General features: G+C 47.1%; 1 long non-coding RNA gene across 1 annotated transcript in view; it reads left to right on the top strand.

Moving 5' to 3' along the window:
• Positions 1-12,951, top strand: part of LOC119464755 (uncharacterized) — a 30,270-nt gene that overhangs the window by 11,503 nt on the left and 5,816 nt on the right. The window contains exon 2 of the long non-coding RNA XR_007463549.1: positions 570-751. This is a non-coding gene — a long non-coding RNA (uncharacterized LOC119464755). The remainder of the gene's footprint in view (positions 1-569; positions 752-12,951) is intronic.

A 12,951-nucleotide genomic window follows, 5' to 3' on the forward strand; every position in this document is an offset into this window, starting at 1 on the left:
AAGTTCTTTCTTGAAATGAATGCTGTTCGGTATGTTGCATTCATGATTCCAAAGAATGCATGCACTTTTCGCGTCACTTTGAAGAGTGCTTGAAGCGTCTGCCTACAGGGGGTACGAGACACTGCTGCAGCCCCGCCCGCCGTCGGGATCGGGCCACATTTTTAATCAGGGACGCGGACACGAAAACTGCCGACCACCGAGAGGCTAAAAGCTTCTCCGTAAATTGATAGGTTGCCAATAAATTAGAACGAGCCGCTACCCTTTACAGCACTAACTAATCAGCGAATGTCGTACGCGGACACAGACAGGGAGCAGTGTGACATTTGCTGTAATTGATGTCGCAGAACATGATAAATTTGAAGCACATATTAGGTCTTTGAGGTAACGCCTTGATGTAGTATTTACACAAGTTATGAGCGCATAAAAAAGCTAGCCCATATTTTTTATTTGAAATAGCGCTTTTTAAGCATCTGATGCAAGTAATCGGTGGCAGTTTATGGTTAATGTTATCGAGCCTTATATATCATTTAATTCTTACCTAGCACTTACCATTCCTCTCTTCTGTGCAGGTACTCAACACATCGGAACCACTGTTCTTGTTTCTCTGGAAGCCTAAAATTCCTCCAAACAGAACATGCAAAGGTTATGACTGCATGAATCGCACTGTAACCTGTGAGCACATGCGAAAAATGGAGCTGGACAAATATGAATACAATCATACTGTGTCGAAGCTTACAACAAATGGGACTTGGTAACGACCTTCTATTTAAATGCAACCAGCTTTAGTGACTCAGTCGCTACCGTTCTGTGTTGCTTGCTCTCCGCGCTGGGGTGGGTCTACTTCGAAAACGGCAGCACGCAAAATGACTTTTGACCATACAATTAGGAATAATTTTACAGAGCCTAAGGTGGCCTAAAGAAATCGCATCGCGAAGTCATAGCGTATGCCTTAGCAGCCGCTTGGGACAGAACGTGAAATCATTGACAAGTTGTCTTCTCGTTGTACATTTTTGCACAATTGCACCTAAAGCTGGGACTGACAATATTTGTGATAATATCAGTTGAGGATATAATGTGGATATAAGAACAAGGATAATGTTTAAGATCTATAATGAGGACACTAGCAGAATTGTTGGTAGAGCGTTATGTGAAAAAAAGGAAGTCATGCAGCACAGTCACAGCGTAAGCTGGAGAAGCGGCTCCATAAGAGCTTCATTTTTTGCATCAAGCACTACACGGTCTTCACGGCGAAGTCTTTTCGCGTCGTTTTCACGAGATCGATTTGAACGTTGCGAACGTGGATGTCATGCGAAGCTGCTGAAAACGACCCCTGCAACTGCTGATGGGGGTATGCAAGGGCTTCTTGGTTTAAAATGATGGTAGTAATTTTAATTTAGAGTAATGGTAGTATTGGGAGTAATGGTAATTTTGGCAGCATGCCACCGCTGGTCGTATTGCCGTTTCTTGAAATGAAATGAAGTGAAAAAAATATATGATGCATTTCCATGTCAACTATTTTACAAGAAATGACCTGCACCATGTATTCGTGCCAGCGTCTTCTTAATTATACATGTCATTAAAAAAACAGTAACCTACAGTACTCAGCTTGTCTGGGCTTTTAACCATTCACTCGGTTAAAAAGATTATGCAAGAAGGACAAAGTACATCCGTTAAGGAGACCGATTAGTCACTGCAGCACCTCTATATCATTATGCAGCAATAATTTACGCAGGCTGTCTACCAGTTTCAGGAGGTATCTCCACATAAGTGGACGCCACCTACTTTCACCAGTTCTGTACACTGATAAAACTGAGTTGCTGGTGGATTGGACTCCATGTACACCTAATTTGCTTTATTTCACTTCACCGAGCTGCGATTTATTACATACAACTACTTTTCTGAAGGCACCACCTTGTTTGACAGGACATTCGATGTGCATCGCTGCATGATTGAAAAACTGTTCTTGATATGAGAGCAGTTTTTCTTCCCTCGTAACGTAAGCAATCAATAATAGTTGTTGCTGGATTAGGCGGACCATAAGAACTACGGCCACCTAGCGAAAAACGAGAATATTAAGAGGAGGAAGGGACAAGGTCCTTTCCTCCAGCACCATTTTGTCCCTTCCTGTCCTTATTTTGGCAATTTGTGCTGAGTGGCCATAGGACATATGGGCCGTAATACAGGAAGCAATCAATAATTAAAATTTTCATTTACTATGAGCATAAGATTGAATTATTTTCATGCAAGACTCCAGCGTAACTTACTGCACAATGAATACGCAATTTTTATTTTGTAATTATTCTGACTCGTTAGAAAATGCACACCTACACCTTGTCTTTATTGTAATGACATGTCGGACACTTTGGATTAAGTTTTTGTAAATTTAACGCATTTTATCGCACAGTTTACCATAATTAGGGGCTCAGGGGTTTGAAACACTCTTTGAGGCAGAGAATCGGCAGCTAATTCAGCCGTGGCATCAGACGGCCTAGTGTTTGTACAAGTAGGTCTTTCTTTTAGGAAGTCATAAGCTGGTAATGATAATACCGTTTGATAAGGGGTGACGGCCACTACAGAGGGAAAGGGGCCAATTCCTACGACTGCAGACACACTGCGACAATGTTTTTGTTTTGAAAGCAACGCTTGCGTTGCCTAGTATCCCGTAGTTTGACCTAAGTTTCTCGGTCAGTCGGTGGCTGGTCGGATTCTCGCCGAGTAAATTCCTTCTCACTTAAAAAAGAAGCACGTACGGCTGTGGCCAAGTGGGGCACCCCGAGTGCAGCAGCCTAATTCTCTAACCAGTAGGCCACAATGGCAGATTTACTTTTATCGTGCCAACACCAACAAAGTCTTCGAGATGGTCGCGGCATGTTGGCGATGATTAAGATTTTCATACTATGGCACAAACGCACAGCAGGGGATCGGCCTAGAAGCGCGTTCAGGAGCTGATTTCGATGACAATTTCCATTCGTTGGCACATGCCCACAATGTAAGATAATAATATAATATAATATGCCGCAATTACAACGACATTAAGACATAATATTTTAACAACGAAAGCGAGAGGTAAAATATCTATTTACAGGAGCCTATATACAGTGTGTTTCAGCGAACACTTTCAAAAATTCTTAAAGGTTGCCTGTGGCAAATAGCACAATTCTAGTTCATGAGCTGTTCTACTCAAAGAGGCCGACATTACATGCGCAAGAAATTGAAATGCATAATCGAGGAATTAACAGAAATCCAGTAATTAAGTTTTTTAAGTAATTACCTGATGGCCCATATTGCAATTTACAAACTGTAGCCGTGGAGTTCGCAAGGCGGATCCACTTGGAACGAATTCTCGGGATGACACCAGTTTCGAGATATTAATTCCCGAACTTTGCGGAGAAATGCATTGGCGTTCCAGTTAGGTTCTTAACAAAACGTCGCTTTATGCATTGAAGCACAAAATTAACTGGAACGCCAGTTCGGTTTGCGACAAGGACGCTGGATTGAAATGGGCAAATTTACAGCATTTAAATAACCGCTTGATGAAACCTTCACTTAACATAAGGTTTAAAATGTCCGTTGCATCAGCATAGTTTTTCCTTTCCACTCGTCGTGAATTCCACTTTTTTTTTCACTGCGATGATATGCAATTCTACTGATTACCTCCTTAGCTTAGTAGTATAAAAAGGTGTTGAGCTCTAATGAACGGGGTCACCGGCCCCCACCACTAGGGTGGTTATAAGTGTCAGTGGGTCTAAGCCCTGATTCCTGTCTTTTAGTGACTTGTAACTTGCTAAGCATACTTCAGAAATGAGATAAAATGGAGAGAAGCGTTTATTTTACCAAATTTCAAAAAGTTGGCAAGCACACAAAGAGCCCAATCTACTTGATTCTCCAAACCATTCGTTTGAAACATTGACTTTCCCAAAGTCCCTCGACCAAAGAAAGAACTTGGTGATATAATCTGTGCTCAGTGAACTAATCAGATTTCTTATTGCTGTTAGCATTGGGAGCATACTTCGCTCACTTTCCGGTATCTTTATATCTAGGCCGGTCTCCAACTGTTTTGTCGCCAACTTGGGTCACTCGGTAGTCCATGGTAGTCTATATTAATGAGTAGAGCTTCGGGGTGACGTGATGAGGGAGCCGGATTTGAAACTAATCGTCAGGTCACCTTGGATGACTGGCTTCACATTGTGACACTGGGTACGTTCCTTTCTTCAATGAAAATCTTTGACGCATTTTTGGGTTACTAGGTATGTGCTACTGAGCGCGTGACAAAAAAATGTGGTTGATCGCTCCTTTATAAGAACCGGAAGGACACGAAAACAATTACACCATCTTCCCGTAGGGGAACCCTGAGTAGTATGCGAAGCAGCCATGGGGTCGACTCAAGTTCCCATTAGTTTTCAGATCGGCCTGTCGCCGCTGCCGTTTCGTGGCAGCGGCTCGAGCCCTCTTCTCCACGGCGCTGACACTGGCGTTGACGCTGGCGCTGTCCATGGCACTCATCGCGGCGTTGCGGGAGGAGAATGAGAGGACGAAGTGAATGATGATGAGTGGGCGAAGCACACGGGGATCATTCGGGCAAAACGCCGGAAGCGTTCTCCAGAAGCCGGAAGCTGGCTTCCGGAACCGGAAGTGGAACCGGAAGTGGACGTCGCACGGCAGAGGGAGGGAGGGAGAGAGTGACATAGCCCCGAGCATAAGATGCTTCGCATCTAAAAGAAATGTGTCTTCACAAAAGCTGTTGCATATTTGCTTCCTGAAATCACGGTCTGCTGCAGCGAAAGGCGCAGAATTTGTGGGCCGGCGACAATGTTGCAGGTTTGTTGGCGCGCGGCGTACTGTGGGCGAGCGCCGTTCAGCTGGCGAGTGGTCGAGTACGTACCGTGCGCCGCGAACGCTCTAAGGTGTTCTGATTCACGCTGGAGTGTCTCTCGCCGGAGCAAAGCGAGATTCGCCCGGCGACATCGGTGCTTGTCTGCGCCGCTTAGCGCAGCAGTTGTCTCGCATCTACTGCATCGCAAGCGAAGCAGTAAGCGATGCACTGCTGATGCACGTTGAAGCCGCAATCCATAGGCGATGAGGCGCCATAGACTAATCCGACGCGAAAGCGAAACCACACAACACCTATATGGCCAAACAATGTGCGGGAACTGCCTATAGGGGGCCACCTATTCTGGCGTTGCAATCGTTTAGCCACCATGGGATTGATGGGAGGTACAGAGATTTGTCTGATCTTTTTGCTTGTGGATTTAGACTTGTGACTGTTTACTGCGCTTCATATGCCTTCATTATCGTAAAGTTTCGAGCAATTTATACTTTTCGAAGTGCAGAAGACGCTGAGAACACGCAGGATCGCTACTAATTACAACGGTTCAGCTTGGCGAGGTGGCCAAATTGAAACGCGCAAAGCGTCTCAATGCACTGGCTTGCCCGTGATAAATTCAAAAGGGCGTTTTGTGGCGCGTGTCGCGGCGTTCTCGTATAAATGTGCAAAAAATTCACAGAGTTTTTGCAGTGTTCATTTGGGCATCAGAATGGCAGAGATGTAGCCGTAAGCGAGTCAAAGACGGGGGCCTAGGCCTGTCACATCTTTTCGTTAAACAGCTGGGGAACAGGGTGCTATGCAGGATGCACCGAGTTTCTCGTTCGCAAGAGTTTTACCCGAGTTTGCTCGATGGCAGTCAGTGAACGGGGACAGCAAGGAACGTGCAATAACAGCAGGCAAAAAGAAATGTCGAGATAAAGCCGCGTATGACAACATGAGCGCACCCTGCGCTGCACAGTGCTTCCGCGCTTCAATCACAGAAGACTGCGCAACAAAACGCGCCAGCGCCGCGTATTGTTATCAACGTATTATCGCAATTTAGCAATACCGTCACTGTCCCGCTGTCTTTCTGCACACTTGCCGTGAGCTGCTTGCCACGCCTTTCTCGGGCGCGTCAAGGGCGTGCCTCCTCTTTCGGGCATTATCTTTCTATCCTCCGTCGAATGTGAACAGGGCACATGTGGTGCATTCTTGCACCTACACTTTCCCTCAACCGAATGCATTGAAATACAGCAAATAAAATAACAAACATTTTATTTCCTAAAGTGTCGGTTTTTCGTTTTGAATGCTATAGATTTCTGATGACAAATAGACATCGAGTGAATTATTAAATTTTGCACTTTTTTTGCCGCGAGTGGCGACAGTGCGGCGAAAGCTTACAAGCGGATACATTCTAGAGGGTCGCACGCACGAGGGAGTTCATACGGGGAGCAGTCGCCAGGGGCGCTGCAGTGCTATTCACGATAAAATGTATGCAATAATGACGCATAAAGTCAGTCATGCCAATGAACTGTCCATTCCCTGTCTATTATAGGGAATGGCAACGTAGCGCTGCGGTATGGCTGCTTACCTCAGGTGCTTTCACTGAGGCGGCTATTAAGGCCGCCGCTTTACCAACTGAAACGACACTCTAGCCATAGAGACGGAGGCAACGGCTGTCGCTGCAAAATTGCTGTGCGGTATTGTAGGGTCCGTAGTGACGCAGCACAGTGAAAATGCACCAGTTTATCTGCGTGCGCGAAGTCTCCGCGATGCATTGCGAAGAAGAGCGTGCTGCCCAGCGACACAATTCATCGCTTGTCACCGCTTGCTCAGTGCCTCCGTCCGCATGTACGCAGAATTTGAGTGTGTTGTTCACTCCAATGTGCTTGCCGATTGCCTCTGATGCTGAGCTAACAGCGATCGCAAATGGATATCGTAACGACAGCGCAGTTATCGCATTTTGGCGGGTGAGGGATCTTGTATGCAGTTAGGAAATTAGACTTCGAATGCAAGAAAGTGTTGCAATTGTTTAGTGTACCGTGCTTGTGACGAAGAAATGCCATCGCACTGGGTGCGTTTGAGCGGACCGCTGACCGTGTTTGCGACACTGCGGGTCCGATACATCACTGATGACAGAGCCGCCATCTCAAATGACCGGTGCGATACGTTGTCGTTGGAAAACACTACGCACTGCTCAGCATCGTCATCCACCGCGGCGCATCGACGCCTTGCAAGCAGCTACAGTGACTTGCCGATAATTATTTGCTGTGCGCTACGTCACCACAATGCAGGCAATGAATCGGTTTGTGGGGCCATCACGGCCCAAGATTTAAGCATAAGCCCGCGAAAGTCGACGCTTTTTTTTTATAGTGGTGCTCAGTACATCACCAACGACAGTGCGTTGTGCGTGTTTTATTTCGCCGGTCAAGATTGTTAATGCCTCTCAGTTCCGCACCACGTCGCTGTTGCCGAAAAATAAGTTGGGCGTGGCCCAACCGTGGTGGGCGCGCACAAGAGTTACATGCCTCGCGCGGGGCGTGACCTATGGTTTTGATTGACAGGCGAACTCGTGCCAAACTCGTACATCGCGAAACCCCCGTCGAGTTGAACTCGTGAACATGGCGGTGGCAGCAGCAGCCTGTGTCATCGCATCCAGCGGCAGCAAGCGTCCAGCAAGCGGCAGCAAGCAAGCAATTTGACCGTCTGAACCCGTTCACCTGCATGACCGACGTAGAGTTTCGCGTCATTTTTGCCTTTCTAAAACGTCAGTGCGCTGGCTGTGTGACGAGTTAGGAGAAAGCCGTCGTCTGCGGAGACAACGTGGCGGGCAAATTGTGCTTTCCGAGCGCAGAGTGGTGTGACTAGGCTGTGGAGGAAAAGTTCGTGCGATCGCTTCAGCTTTCTCCTGTTTCAAGCACTGCTCGTCCACCGCGCCCCAGCCCCAGGCCAAGTCCAGCATCGTCATCGGAGTACTGGGGCACCTGCGAGCACCTGGGGTTCTACCCGGACCAACCAACCGGCGCAGGCGAAGTGGTCACATTATATTGGAAGGCTCAGAATGGACGCCGGGCTGCCTTCCGGTGCCACAGCTGCCGAAATCAGTTTTCGCAGTTACACGGTACCGCTGCACTGCATGAGCAGAGAGGTGAAGTAAGTTACTTCACCAACACGGACCGCCTCGGCCGTCCGAACGACCACCTTTCCAGGCGGCAAATGATTTGGCTCACGTACTGCCTGAGCCAAAGCGTAGACATATGGCTGTTGAAGGAGATGGCCGGAGACTTGTTTCCTCTATCGGCGCACGCCATCGCCGACTAGAGGAACTACCCCCGTAAGTTCGTGAGGGATGAGCTGCTGGCGCAACCTCCACTCGGTGTCCCCGGGGAGATAGCGCAAATTGACGAGTGCCTTCTTCACGGCGAGCAAAAGTGCAATCGAGGCTGCCTAATGTCGGGCGACAACATTCCGCCGAGCCGCCAAAATTACGGCGGTGTTAAAGATGGTGGTTCATGGGTCTTCGGCATGTTCTGCGCGACCAAAGGGGTGCTGCGACTTTCACGGTCGACCGACGAAAGGCGGCGATGCTAGGCGCCATTATTGCCGCCAATGTTCAACCGGGGACCATTATTTATAGTTATGAATTGGCCGCATACAAATATATCACAAATTTAGTGGATGCTAACGAGGCTATGCCTGAATCTCCAATGGAAGATAGTCTACTACAGCGTGAACTGTGCTGACCCCATCATGGGCGTTCACACGCAAAAAATATACAAAGTTATTGTCAAAAAGTGATGCGCCACCTCGTCAGCGATGGGCACCGGGTAACTGCACCGTTGCTGGAGTCCCACTTGGGATGGATGTGGTGGCACTCAACGGCCACGTGCGCTGCAGAGACCCTCTCTTGCGTTTGTTCGAAGCCACGGATCGCTCGGGCTACCCAGTATAAAGACTCTTTCCTGCGGTTGTTTTAAGCCATCGCTCGACGCGTGCCAGTATGAAGGTGCATCGCAAAGAAAAAGAAAATAAAGCGTAGGTTTCTGACCCTTGTATGAGTGCTTTCCGGCGTACCTGAGGGCTTACACGGTAAGCGCGCGGCAAACCACTTCTGCGCTAGCCGACGCTCACTTCGTCTCGCAGCCTTACTTTAGCGCGAGCAACGAGCGATCTGTTAAAAGCCCAGTGTGAAAACCAAGCGCACACCAATCTGTGCTCGGAAATGCTAGCGCATGTACGTAGCGAGCCGCACCAATCCAATCGAGAGGAAAGAGAAGAGCAACGAGCGATCTGTTGAACCCCAGTGAGAAAAACAAGCGCACACCAATCGGTGCTCGGAAATGCTAGCGCAAGTACGTAGCGAGCCGCGCCAATCCAAGCCAGAGAAAAAAGAAAGAGGAAGATGAGTGTCCCCTCGTGGTATAACGCGAAACCTATTATACTACAAATTAGTGCACATTCAGTGCACATCTGGTAAACTTTAAAATGCTTATAACCCACATTAATGTGACTAATATTATTGTACTAAATGCATTTATTTTGTAACTTGTTTGTGCCTGTAATGCACTCGGTGGAACGACAAACAAGTGAAAGAATGCACGACCATGCACCGACGGTATGATCACGTGAGCCTCAGTTTGTCGACCGCCCATATGGCAACGCCCAAGGGTTGATAGCCACCCAGAGTGAATATGGATAAACCAATGAAACTGGAGGCGTGCCAACAGACAAACTTTGTCTTGTTGCCATTAGTTCTTTCATCTTGGGGCGTCACCAGAGCTCGTGAAGATCCCGAGTTTCGCCAAACTCGGCGCATCCTGCATAGCACCCCAGGTTTACATTCTTTCGAGACGTGCGTGACCCCTTTCTGCGCACAATGTGCCAGTTGCGACTGAGCAACCATCTGCCGGCTTGTGTGGTAAGCAATTTAAGTATGCCTGGTGCTCTTCGAGGGTACCTAAAGGACGTAGTTGACAGTGTCCGTTTGCTGTCCGTACGTTTTTCTAATGATTACCTTTTTTGGTGTCACGGAAGAAATTATACAGCGATACACTTGACATGATCGTACCGGTTCCTATGTACAGATCCATAAACAGTGGAGGACAGGGACATGACGTTTTAAAGCGTGTTAAAAAAATGCAGATGCAGCCAGGTAGAAAACATTTTCTTTAAGTTACATACCGTGACTTTGCCGGTATGGGCCTTTTCACAAGAAAAGGGTTTTTATTTACCTTGGGGAGCTAACTGCCTTATACGTAAACAACTTGAAACGATTGATCACGTTTTTTGTGCATTGTTGGGAAGGGGTTTATTTTTGGGATGTTCCTCAAAGAACACTACAGAAATAATTGCGCTTAAATTCATTAGGTATGAGATTTTTACCTCTAAAAAATGAGGGCGGAGTGCCTTTGGACCTCATTATGCTAATGGGCCTGCACTGTTTGTGGCGGGCTCGAATGGCCGGTTTTTCTTGTGAGGCTGACCGAAGGCCTGCGCGACCACTCTTCCCGGGAGGGCGTTTCCAAATTCATCGACGTAATTAAAGATCAGGAATGCCCCCCCCCCCCCCCCCCCGGATTGGCTGACGAGGATTGAGCCCCTCGCAACTTGAAAAGAATTTTATATCTGACATGACAGTGCCAGCTAAAATGTGGCTGACCGCACAACATGTATGTGTGCAAGTTTGAAAGTATGTGTATATGCATAATCATGTATTGTTTTCTTTGGCAAAATTGTTGCAATTGGTGTCAAAAAAGTAGAAGTTCCGGCAATAAAGAAAAAAAGCGGCGTTCGTCCGTCGCGAAATGGTTTCAACATCGGGCTTCTCTTCCAGAGTTCCTGTGTTGGAATCCTGGCGTCGGACAATATTAATAATGTTTTTTTTATTGTATGATTGTTTATTGTATAATTATTGTATGAAACTATGCACGATAGAATACTCGGTTGTTTATTCAATGGCTACACCGCGTTGGACCCTCCGCTGTGCTCTAAGTACCGAAGCGCACCCTGTCGGCGCTCGTTAGTGTCACAATGCAGTGCTTCCCTTCACCGCTCCTAGATGGCGACTATCACATCCGTTACATCCGTTGCCGGAAATCAGTCGTGAAACCCAGGATAAAACACTTTCATGTCACAAAAATTTTTAAACATTTACCGGAGCTCGGCGAATGAACTCAGACAAACAATATGTATTCGCCCACGCGCCGCGCGCGGGCATCATGGTTGCGCCACTGGATGGCGCCACCACGATGTCGAGATGGTTGCCTGAGGACAAAAATATTCCGGAGCAAATAATCGCAGCATGGTCAGGCACGTGTACGATGCAGCAGAAATCCGGTGACAGCTCATCAAATCCTAATAGAATGCGAAGGTATTCAGCCAGCGATACCTGTAGGAAACGTCCATCTTTCAGATGCGCTGGGATTCATAATGAATGGAAGCATTAAATGGTCAGTGGTCGAGGTAAGCTAGAGAAAGAGTATTGATGTCAAAAAAGCCAAAACGAAATTGACAGGGCCGGTTATCGTACAGGTATAGGTAACTATAGAAGGTAGAGATAGATGTCTCAAAAAGGAGAGAAAAGATTAAAGAGATATAGAGAAAATGCTAGTGCCAAATACCTATAGATTACTTCCTTAGCTCAAACAGGCTAGGTGAGTATTTGTCGTCGCTATGACATTGACTTGTATAGCCCCACTAGCTCTCGGCGATATATATATATATATTTTTTTGCTGGTGTCAGACGCCACTCCATGTCTGAAATGTAGTGGACTCGAGGAGGATTCGAACTCAAGGAGAGAGAGCGAGAGAGAGAAAAATACGAAGAGGGAAAGGTAGGGAGGTTAACCAAGGACGTGCCCGGTTGGCTACCCTACACATGGGGAGGGGGAAAGGGGAAGAATAGATAAAGAGAGAAAAGAAAAAAAAAGAACTCAAGGAGAATTCGAAGCTGGGTGTTATAGCTCTGCTTCACGCCGCCACGTTAAGCGCACTGTAGAGTTGCGCAATTATATTGCCCCTGGCAAACCAATAAAGGCAGTCAACTAAAGCGACTACATATTGCCCAGAGAAAGTAAAAATGCATACTGCAACCATTTACGATTTCGTCATCACATTGCGGACTCGTTAAAAATTCAATTTGATAAAGTTCTCCTAAAGCATGCGCCAATCGTAGGCACCCAGTTTAGCTACGTGACTTTATATTGCAATGATTAACGAGAAACGGGTGTACAAAGTGGGTCGCTTGGTTGTTTCATTTTCTGTTTACTCTATACTGTTGCATTTCAATGTTAGTGATAACAGGGAAATTCAAAATGGCCACATTTTCCTGTGTCGTTCGCGTAATTTGTCCTAGACTTTTGGTATGTTAATGCATGCTGAATAATCTATAGTCGGATACAACTTTAGACGGCAGCGTCATTTTCCCCTCAAAGGTGGATGCACATGAGCATCCACCAATGGGTGCAAACTCTAGACTGACGTCATGAGCCGGGCGGCCGGTGACCCCGACGACGGAGAGCATGCAGCTGCGCTTGGAGCGGGACCGAGTCGCGTCAGCGGGACTATTTCTTTAGTCGCGAAGGCAATCGGCTACAGCGTTTCGGTCATCTGGGCGGGGCCTCTCCTATCTCCTTAAGTTGTACCCGACTATAAAATTGGAACGTTGTTCTACATTACTGTATTTTTAGGGCAGTGTCGACTTTTTATTATCGCGACGGGCGTGTGGTATGAAGAGATATAAAGTAGCTATCAAGCGAGTTTGCTGAAACAAACGCTTAGATTTTTAATGCGATTGCAATTCATTGAGTGCTTCACCTAGCTTCCTGGCATATCTGTCTGTCCGTGTGTTCGTATGTCCGTTTATCCTCATCTAACCTATTTCACGCCAAAGTGGGTCACTGAGCAAGTGCACTAGTTGAATGGGTAGCGCATCGGGCTGCTGTGCTGAGAGAACCGGGTTTGAAGACTACCGTCGGACCAACTTAGGTCACTGCGTAGGTGACACATGCCACGTTTCGCTCGTCAGTGAAGATCTTTCACGCCAGTGTGGGTCGCTGGCTATGTGGCACAGGATATGTGTCATTCTTCAACGTAATTCTTTCACGCTAACTTAGGCGAATGGTATATGCCACATGGTGTGTGCCGTG

Source organism: Dermacentor silvarum, chromosome 9, assembly GCF_013339745.2.
Source record: "Dermacentor silvarum isolate Dsil-2018 chromosome 9, BIME_Dsil_1.4, whole genome shotgun sequence".
In the NCBI taxonomy this organism is placed as follows: Eukaryota; Metazoa; Arthropoda; class Arachnida; order Ixodida; family Ixodidae; genus Dermacentor; species Dermacentor silvarum.